Source organism: Athene cunicularia (assembly GCF_003259725.1).
Source record: "Athene cunicularia isolate RWA chromosome 4 unlocalized genomic scaffold, athCun1 chr4_part1, whole genome shotgun sequence".
Taxonomy (NCBI): Eukaryota; Metazoa; Chordata; class Aves; order Strigiformes; family Strigidae; genus Athene; species Athene cunicularia.
This window is the reverse complement of record NW_020799098.1, coordinates 35,152,593-35,161,795: the sequence shown is the minus strand read 5'-3', so window position 1 is coordinate 35,161,795 and position 9,203 is coordinate 35,152,593. Positions and strand designations below refer to the sequence as shown.

The 9,203-nt window shown below is 43.5% G+C and overlaps 1 long non-coding RNA gene across 1 annotated transcript; it reads left to right on the top strand.

Moving 5' to 3' along the window:
* The first annotated feature begins 2,050 nt into the window (after window positions 1-2,050).
* On the top strand, window positions 2,051-5,284 carry LOC113479284. The gene is made up of 2 exons (XR_003398218.1): window positions 2,051-2,566; window positions 4,077-5,284. It is a non-coding gene; the product is annotated as an uncharacterized LOC113479284 (long non-coding RNA).
* Window positions 5,285-9,203: the final 3,919 nt, after the last annotated feature.

Genomic DNA, 9,203 nt, shown 5'->3' with positions numbered 1-9,203 from the left:
AAGGGGTGAGCGGCGGCGTTACGAGGATGCGCTGCGAGTCCCCGCGGTTCGCCAGAAGAGCTGCGGGCGGCAGCTGCAGGGGCGGGTTGGAGCGGTGCGTTCCCCCGTTTCCTTCGGCGGGAGAGGTTAAAACCATGAGTTGTGAATTTTGGAAGATACCCCTTGCAGGGGGAAATGCCTGCTGTCCTTTCGCGGCTCGCTCCTCGGGCACGCTTGTCTCGGGCGTTTCGCTGCCGGGGGCTCCGCATCCTCCTGAGCTACGAGACCGTCGCACAGTTCGGGAATAACTGCTAACACTTACAAAGAGTGCAAGCTTTTAATTAGAGTTATAATCAGTTCCTTTGAAATAGTAATTTCTAGCATTCGAAATTTTAAAACTTCATTTTAGCATTTCTAGGCTTGCCAAACCAATTATTTCACTTTATATTTGGATCTGCTTGGTAGCTGGAACTTGTGTCATGGTATTGCTGTGAGGGTGCCTTCCACAGCAAGAAGCAGTAGCAGGAGATGAGGAAATGTATGGTTCTTTTGCAGTGCAGGACAGGTGGCTTTTGGAGCAGTAAATGGCAAGTCTGTTATGCCGCAGTGGGCTGAAGATTCCAGTTACGGTGTGATTCCCCCAAGGGAGTCCTGCTTGTGTGCAGTGCGGCCTAGGAAGGTGCATATCTCTTTGGGAAAAAAACCTAGCATGGACAGCAAAAATGTTTACAGCACTTTATTTCTTGGGTTTGGGGGGGTGGGGGTGGGGGGGGTTGCGTTAAAACTGTGGCTATTTGTTGTGTATACTGGGTAGTTGTGAAGGGCAACAGACCTGAAGTTTTCTTTAGCATTTAAGGTAACTTTCAGCCTTCACAGCTTGAAAAGGTGAACCTTCTGTATGGAGAGAAGACAAATTGTGACAATTTGTTTTCTTGCTGTCAAGGTCTGGTTGCTTCCCACGGCTGCTGTAGTGGTGATGGTGTCTTTTCCTTATGGACAACTTCAATCATCTGTGTCTTATGCAGCACGCACCTGGAACATGTCACAGAGCTGGAGATGTTTGCTCTGCACTGGGAGGTTCAGATTCTCAAAACAGGATGCTCTCTTGAATTTCTTTTAAAAAATGATCTGAGTAAAGTTTCTGCAAAGAATGGAGCTTGAATATTTGGTGTGTTTTAGTTTCTTTTTTTTAAATCTCAGTTTTGCATGTTTTCAGCTGTCCTTCTGGAATAGGCAGAACAGAGTCTGATCACTTCTGTTCATCTGCAGTCTTGCTTCTCACACAGTTTTCAAACACTTTGCTGTCACTCACTATTTCCCCATCAAACTTACTTGAATATTACAGTTTCTTCATGCTTGAGGGGGAAGCTCAGGACAAGTTGCCCATTTAAAAATGATGGACCTTTTCTCCTCATCCTAGAGGAATTCCCTGTGAACCTCTGACAACAAATGAGTGTTGAATAGCAGGTGGTAAATCCTGTTCTGGTGATGGAAAAGTCTTCTGCATCCCACCAATATTTAGAGGAGAACAAAAAGTTGATAGGCAGGTAATGGACTTGGGTTGTGGCTGAGGTTTTGATGGAACTGCTATTTGTGGCCAACAAACAAGGGGAGAGAACATGCATGTGCTTTCCACCCAAGGCTGTTAAATGCTTATGCCTTTCCTTTTGGAACAGTGTGGTGGTAAGCATAGAGATATGGGCAGTGGTGAGTGCCAGCTGCTCGTGTGGGCTTTTTGGCTCCAGCTGGACTGAGGAGGAAGAGCTCCCGAATGGGTGCTGTTGCCTGATGGAGTGTAAGGGTCAGTGTTTGATTTTTGAGGTGTCCCTGGACCCTACTCAGTGGGTGACATTCCTCGGGCCGCTGCACAGGAGGACTGTTGAAGGGTGCGCTCTGACCTTGATATTATTAAAGCCAGACATGGAATGTAAACAGGTCTTTGTGGCCCGTTTTAAGATACGGAAACACAACTTTTGCTAGAAGTTCGTGTTAATAAGTAAGCTCACTGGTGTGTAAATAATATGCGTTCCTTGGGGGGTTATCTTCACTGTGAATTTACAAAAGACTGGAGCTAAAAGTTTTAATTTGACTTTAAAAATAGAAAATGCCTCTCAGTATTTGATTAAAGGGTATGAAAGAAGAGCAGGGACCTGCTGGAGTCTTACCTGTTGTGCAGTGTCCTTAACTGTGTTAAATGAGATGCAAGCATTGATTTTTTTTTTTTTTTTTAATTTTTTTTCACTGTCTTCTTTCCATACCCAGACTGATAATTCAGGTCTTTTATCTAAGTAGATTCAACTTGCATTTACTGTAAAGTTAGGTAGTTAAAGAAGAATCAAAGTAAGGGCCTGGCCCCTGGGCATGAGTATCTGCTGAAATGTGTGTAATTGTATTTTCAACATGATTAGGTGCCTAACGTGTAAGTGGCCATGACTTAGGAGTTCTCTCACACTTTATTCTTCACTTTGCAGCATTAAAGCATTGAACAGTACACCTACAGACAAAAAGAAAAAGGCTCCATACTCTTCAGCTTTTAAAAAAAATGGTGGGTATCTTGGGCTGAGAAGAAAACCTGTCTGGGTGGGAGGTGAGGAACAGTAATATTTTACTAATGTTAATAAATAACTGATGAGGTCAAGGGGAAAAAGTGGCATGGTATTTTTGATGAAGGTGAAGCTGCTGTTTGCTGCTGCTCTGGCCCAGCCTGTAGGCCCCACGCTGTAGTGGAATAGGGGGTTGCTGTGGCAGAGCATAACAGTGAGGGGGTGACAATGACAGAGAGGGCTCTATCTCTGCACCCCAGAGCCATTGGGGTACTTGGGCAATGTTGTGGCAGACCATGGGGTCAGTTCTGGCCTTTTCTCTGGGTTGTCTGGATGCTTGCAGAAACGTGGGGATGGCTTTCTGCCTCACCTGCCCCTGGAGCCTGGCTGGGTTGGGGTAGCTGGACAACAAGCTGCCTACTCCAGAGTGGTGTGGGGAGCACATCCCAACATCCCACTGCTGCCTGGCAGGGGGCAAGGGGCAGAAATGCCTCCTCTTCTTAGCTGCATGACCTCCATGCACAGGTACTGGAGACTTTTGGCAATGCTTCCCACCACCTGCATCGTTAAGTGCTAACATGACCCAGAAATTATGACTGCAGCCTGACTTTCAAACCTCTGCTGGTGTCGCTGACATTTCTTGTTCGCTGTGGTCCAGCGGCTCTGCTAGTCTGATGACTAATGGGTTGTGATGGCCATGGAGATAATAATTGGAGGAAAAAGTAGCTGGTGAGGAAGAGGAAATACTAAACCTCTAAAATGCATAGCATGTTTTCTGCTGCTAGGATTGTAAAATATAAACCAGGAGGAGACTCGCTGCTGAATAGTCTTCCCACGTTTAAGTCACCCTGGCTTTGTGTAATCTGTAGTTATCAGAGACTGGACAGTCCTAATATGCTTGGTGCAGGTGTATCTGGGCCGGAAAGTAAATGGATTAAAATCCATTTGGGATTTCAGTGTTGAGATTCGACTCTCGAATTGTAAAATTAGGCCCTACCATGAAATAGGGCAGGAATATGAAGCACATCAGAAAGTTGCTTTAGTGCTGACAGCTTAGGGCTTGAGGATACAGGGGATGAAATGATTCATGTGTGACTTTAAAACTTCTTTGCTAGTTTTCTTAAACTAAATGGTTATGTCATAAAAGCTTGCTTGATGTCCCTTTTTGTGGTGATCAGAGTTAGTGATCAGTGATAGTGGTGATCAGGTATTAGGAAACTGGTGGGTGCATCTAGGTTTTTAAATTGGCTGAAGATGGAGCTTTGGGAAACATAAGCAGTCTTTGAATAAACAAAACCCCCAAACCAGTGCATGCTAAATATGCTCATTTACAGGGTCAAGGAAACCTTATGCAAACCTATGGGTCCCGTGATGAAATTCGTTGTCTTTGGTAAGAGTGATTTGAAGCTTTCTTGTAACTTTGCAAGGCTTTTGCAACTTAAGTCTTTAATAAGCGTTCTTATTTTAATAAGATTTCTGTCTTTGACACACCTTCCATTTGCACCCACTAATATTTGTCATACTATAAGCTGAGCTTTTTTTTCCCCCTTTCAGCTCTTCCACTCAAGGCACTGCTGGTGTAGCAGGATGCTCCACCTTGTTTTCGTGTCTTCATTGCCTTTTGTGTTCCCAGCTGAGACTTCCTCCTCTATCTCTTGCACTTGGTTTCTGTGTCTTGGACAATGGGCATCTTTGAGAGGTTTTCATATGCTTCATGGAAGGGCCATGCCCTTTTCTAATGATTGCTTGAAAATAAGTGACCAGACTTTATAATAAACATTCGTTCATGCCCAGAGCAATTTCTCCAATTAGAAGCTGATGTTTCAGATGGAGTTTTCAAGAAATGTATGTGCAATAATTAAACTAACTAGCAGGAGTTATAATTCAGCAAAGTCGGCAGGGCTGGGCTGTTGTGCATTGTTCCTGCTCGGCCAGGCATAGGCGGGGAAACGTTTTTTTGCTGCGCTGGGAGCTGGAGCTAAGTGCTCCCTTTCTTTTCTCTCCCTGCCATGTTCTCTCTTGCTACCAAAAATTAAATTAACACCCCACCAGTTTAGGTTCAGTAATTTTCACTGTGAGTTTTCCAGTCATTAGCGGATGATTATGGTGCAGTGTAGACTGTTGGACATTAAATGTTATTCATCTATGCCCAGTCATAAACTGTCAATTGTCTTTTTTCCTCCCAATTATCTTCTTTATATAATGAAAATTTCTTTTCAGTGAGGGAGCATTAGGTTTCATAGTAATAAAACCTCTGAGGACGAGTTTACTGCAAAGTCATCTACACCTTTTGTATGCCCCGTGGTATTACCATGGGAACTTCAGGGGATGTAAACTACAATTTCTCATTCTGTCCCACCCCAACTTAGAGCTGGTTAGAGATCTACTAAAGACTCTTTATATCTGTGAGGTGGCTATTGCAGCCTTAAAAAAAAAACCAACAGAAGGTAAAATTAAACTCATGGCCTGGCAGAGGTGCTTATGAATTTACTCCCAACTTTGAGCAAAGAACTTCACTGCTCAGAAGTGTCGAATTGGGCCCTTAATGTACTTTGTAAAAGCAGCTTTTAGAAACTCGGGAGAAAGGGGAAAGAGCTAAATGAGTATGGACTGCATATAAAGTGCCTGATTTCTCAGTATGTGGTTTGCGCTTGTGTTTTGGAGAGTGAAATCTTGGAGTCAGAAATGCTGTTTGCTCTTTAAAGAAAGCTGTGGATGGTCTGCAAGACTAATGCAGGTTGCTTAAAACATATTGTGAAAATTAAAAAAAAAAAATAAATCCACAGGAAGGAAAGATATGACCTATTAAATTTCATTTCCTTTTATCTTTTTTTCCTCGAAGAAGCTTCTCTTGATAAAGCAAAGTCAAATACACTGATGCATGGGTATTCATTGTGCAACTCCGAGGAAGGATTTATAAGGTTAATGGCCAGCTAGTACTGTCTCCCCACCTCCTTCCACCCCACAAAGAGCACCATTGTATAGTAGAGTACTTCCTGGTAAGTCATCCAGCCTCTCCGCCTGAAGTAGTGATGCTGTAAGGAAACTGTGGTGGCCGAGAGCAGCCCTCAGCTGCGGGGCTCTGCTGAAGCACAAGTGGCACTAGAGCCCACACTCCCTCCATCTCTTTATCTCTGCATGAGGGTCTAGTCTTTAATTAAACGCTCCTCGTTTCCCTCCTCAAAGGGCCCTTGTCTTTGCTGGGGAACGGTGCAGAGGGTATGCACTGAATGAAGTCCTTGTCAGGTGTTACTCCCAGTGCTTAAATGCGCTCCTGGGCTGCCAGCATCATGTGCTGCCAGGCTGCTCACTAAATCAGCTTTCCGTGTGTCCTGCTCCTCTTTTGTACATAGTAATTTTTGGTTTTAAAAAGGCTGAGGTGGATGAGGTGTCTGGGGGCCATGGCAAGGGATGGCCATAGGGCCATCAGCCACAGACACCCCCGTCCTGCCTGCTCCTCTTTGTGGTTTTGCAGCACGAAAACTCAGTAATGTGTTCCAACTTTGTTCTGTCTTTGTAATTTTCTAGTTAGAGGCATGTTGCTTAATATTTTATTTATCAGATTATCAACTGTTAATGATTTTAGTGGGCTAAGTTCACACCTTCTACACATCTTCCCATAGTTAAAAATTTAGCTTGAAATAGATTTGTTTTGATTCCTGGAAAAATGTGTGTTTAGTGCAGAGATGTTACAGGAAGGGTCAGCTGTGTATGAAAACACTGCTATCGTTGGGCTTGAGTGACATGTTTTTGATTCATCTCCTTTGTAAAGGGCGCTGTAATGAAGTTGGCGCTCTCTGGTGCTGTTGCCTCAGGCCATTCATCCTGAAGGTGAACCTGTCCTCCTTTCTGCTGGCCAGCAGAATTACAGCTTGTCCCCTGGGTAGGGCATGCTAAAGCTTTACCACATTCTCATCTGCATTCAAGACATACATCCATTTAGAGAGAGCAGCAGCAAAGATGCAACCCAGACAGATCTGGTGTCCTTCAAGACTCTTGGCATCCAAAACTCCCTTCTGAGCAACATCACACCTTCCCTTGGCTTCAACAAGCATACCATGGCCAGGCTTCTCTTTTCTTGGTGGTCAAGGAGAGGCTGAAGTGTTGGAAGAAAATAAAATCTGCAACCAGATGGTGGCTTCCCCTTCATAAACTGTGGCTGTGAAATGTGAGGATGGGAGGAACTTCTTAGTGTTTTCTGCAGTAGCAGAAATTTAATGGGTTTCTGAAAATTCAAGCTCTCTACAAACTTTGTTTCTTTGGTTTAAATACAAAAGCATAAATGTTTTGATTATTTTCTAATGATGTTGATGGCTGGAAATGTTATTGCAGTCTCCAGTTTCCAGTATCAAAACTGCTCCCTGGGTGGGCCAGTTCTGGAAAGGTTTTTAAGGCTTTTATGTTCTTCTTGGAATAAAATCCCTTCACCTAATATGTAAACATGCTTTCTTCTGTCCGGTGTACTTGATCCCTCAGTTTATGACCTGGGATTTCACCTGAGACCTCTGAGGAGAAATATCTGAATGTGAAGAATGTACAAACACGTATATTTTGATGAAACAAAGTGCTTTCCCGTTGACATTTGAGCAGGTCTTCACAGCTCCTTTTTAAATTTTAATAGTTCTGAGCCACATTAGCAATAGAGCACGCATTCAAAGGTTGATAACCACCTAGGGAATCTGAATAGTGGTTTTTCTAGTTGCTTTTTTTCTGTAGCAGAAAAGCCACGGTGTAATATTGCCTATTTTTGGTTTTCTTATGAAAGAAAGTCACTATACTGTGCACGTAAATACGCAACAGTACAGTGACTTCTGTAGTGTGTTTTCTGGAGCTGGATATACTTCTAACCCATGCAATATGAGAATTCAGTGGTGTTGTTCTGGGAGGGGGTGGGATGGAACACCAAACCAGCCTAAGTCTGAGTAAAATACAGCAGCCCTTTAGCTTAGCCTTGAATTCCATTATCAGATGATTAGCAAAGGTATATGCAGGTGTATCAAAGATTGCTCTTTAAGAAAGGCAAACCATTTCACTTAGACTCTAGGAAATGACTCCAAACTTGGTTCTTTACAAAATCACTGTGACAGTGAAAAATATTTCTATTTGAAGAGCATGGTTTGGGTACCTTCATGAAGTTTTAAAGCAGTTTTTGCTAGCTGTTAAGCGCTGCAGAAGGTACATATACTAGCTCATGGTTGCCTTTGGAGGAGAGTGAGGATGCCAAAGGGCCCATTGCTGTCCCCAGTATGGGGAATCCCACTGAAAGAGCAGAGAAGGGCTCTTGAAAGGTGACAAGTCCCAGTGGTTTTTTGCAATAACATGTCCTAAAATGCAGTGGCCAGCAGGACTAGGCTGGCCACAGGAGAGGCTGATTCTTCCTCCTGGTGCCAACAGAAGGGGAAGAAAGGTGTCTTTTGGGAAGGGAAGACTTGGGGCTGGACTGTGGCTGAGCAGTGGCTTGGTCCCCGCCATTGGTAGCGGGGCAGCGCGTCACTGTGTCCATCCTCACCAGTAACCGCAGATCCAGTCACTCCTGCTTATCTGCCACCTTTAAGTTTTGTGTGCAGTAATGCAGCACCTCTCACTGGGTGTTCAGAGGCTCTCAAGAAGGAGTGAGTCTGCAAGGACCATGTTTAACACTGGAGCTGTAGAACTTGCAAGATATTAGCCTTAGAAGCAGCTGCCAGTGTGTTTGAGCTTTGGCAGCAGAGTCTTAGGTATTATTGTGGGGCTATAAAATGAGTATTTTAAAAATGAGAATTTTTTTTTTTTTGTCCTTTAAAAAATGCCTGTTCCAAGCTTAAGCTTAAGAAGAAAGACAAATGAATATTCACTCTTTCAGGCTGTAGTTGTATTTTCTGCTTTGATCATAATATCCATAGATATCTTTCTATATGCAAAGAATATGGAAGAAGTATATAGTTTTCTGGATATATAAGCCTTTCTTCAGGTGAGGAAGACTTAATAGCCTAATAAATATATCATGTCTACTTACCTTGTCTTACTGGTATCCTTGGGTCCATGAGCTTATAGAGTCCTGCAGCTGTGCCAGTAGCAATGCATACAGTTCACTACTGAGGTCCCTTCCCAAAGAGATCAACCTAACATAAATGGGATTTATCACTGCCTGTTAATTTATTGTGTTTAAATTCTAGAGAGGTAACCAAAGTCCTGTAAGTTCCATGTGATACTGCAGTGAACTTCTGTGTATTTGGTGTGGTTTTTTTTTTTTTGTTGTTGTTGTTTTGGGGATGAGGTTTGGTTTTTGGGGGGTTTTGTTTTGTTTTTGGTTTTATACCTTTTCTTTTAAGGGGATGTTTTAATCAAAGGATTCTAAGTGTGTTATTTAGCTGCCAATCATGCTCAGCCTGCCCTTGAGCCTTCCAGCCCTTTCTCAGCCTGTGTGGGAGTGGACTTTGCCCTTGCCTCCCACTCCGGCAGACCTGCATTAAATGTTTGCTCTCCTGCTTGAGCGTATTGCAGGGTTAGTGCCCAGACAAGTTCCCTTTTCATTGACAGATGAAATAACAATAGCTGGCATTAAGAGCAAGCCAAGTGTTTTCTTTGGGTTTCCCTGAAGGGCCTCTTTTGTCTCTATCATCTCCGCTCAGGGAAACCTGTACACCTTGCTTAATCTGAGGGTGCTGTTGAGATGCTCTAGCTTCTGAAGCCAGAAGTAGG